Here is a 1,077-nt window from a genome sequence, read left to right on the forward strand (position 1 = left end):
TCCAATCTAATCCAAACTGCACAATATGCTATATTATTATTATTTTATTATTATATTATTACTATTATACTTATAACATGTTCAATTTATTATATATTTTTATATTATTCATGTATTATTATTATTATTATTTAATAAATATTTTATGTTTAAAATGTGATTTATTTATTTATTTTAACTAGAGGTAAATACCAAATCGGTACCCGAAAGATTTTGGCACTGACAAAATAGTACCTGACTTTTGTTATTGACAAAATAGTCCCTAAAAGATTTTAGAATTTGACAAGCGTATCCCCGAGCTCGCTGGAGCAAATATCCGACAAGCACAATGTTGACATAGCCACCGTATTCTGGTGACCTGGCAAACTATCCCCCAAACCTTAATTCCTTCCTCAAAACACAGACTCCCTTTCCATCTCCCTCCCCATTACATCCCCTTTCCCTCTCCCTCCCCAACACACACTCTCCCCTCCCTCTCTTTCTCCATTGCAGCCCTTCCCCTACCCAATGCAAACTCCCTTTCGATCGCAGTCCCATTCCCTCTCTCTTTCCATCGCAACTCTTCTCCCCAACGCACACTTTTCTTCCCTCTGCCTCCCTAATTGCAGCAGCAAAAGTAACAATAACAGCAAAAATAACACCATCAAAATTCCAAATAAAACCAACAGAAGAACCTGCACATTCAGAACCTAACCTTGCTTGCTCCTCTTTCTCTCTTTTTCCTCTTTCCTTCTTTCTCTTCTCGGAGGACCATAACAATAACAATAACAATATTCATTCACACATAGACATTTACACAAATACATAATATGCATATATAAATATAAAGAGAGAAAGGCTAAGGAGTTGAGGGGATGCGGCTCTTCCAGACCTTGTTGAGGCTCCGATGGTAGTGGCGGTGGTCCTTGATGGTGCTCTTGCAATTGAGATTGCTGTTGTTGTTGAGATTGTTGCTCCGATAGAGAGAGAGAGATAGCGAAGCGTATGCTGGGATTGTTGTTGTTGCTTGATATTGATGTTGAGGTGATTATTGTTGTGAGTGGTGGTGTTGAGAGAAGGAGGGGGAAGTATGCTTTG

The sequence above is a fragment of the Arachis duranensis genome, chromosome 7 (assembly GCF_000817695.3).
Source record: "Arachis duranensis cultivar V14167 chromosome 7, aradu.V14167.gnm2.J7QH, whole genome shotgun sequence".
In the NCBI taxonomy this organism is placed as follows: domain Eukaryota; kingdom Viridiplantae; phylum Streptophyta; class Magnoliopsida; order Fabales; family Fabaceae; genus Arachis; species Arachis duranensis.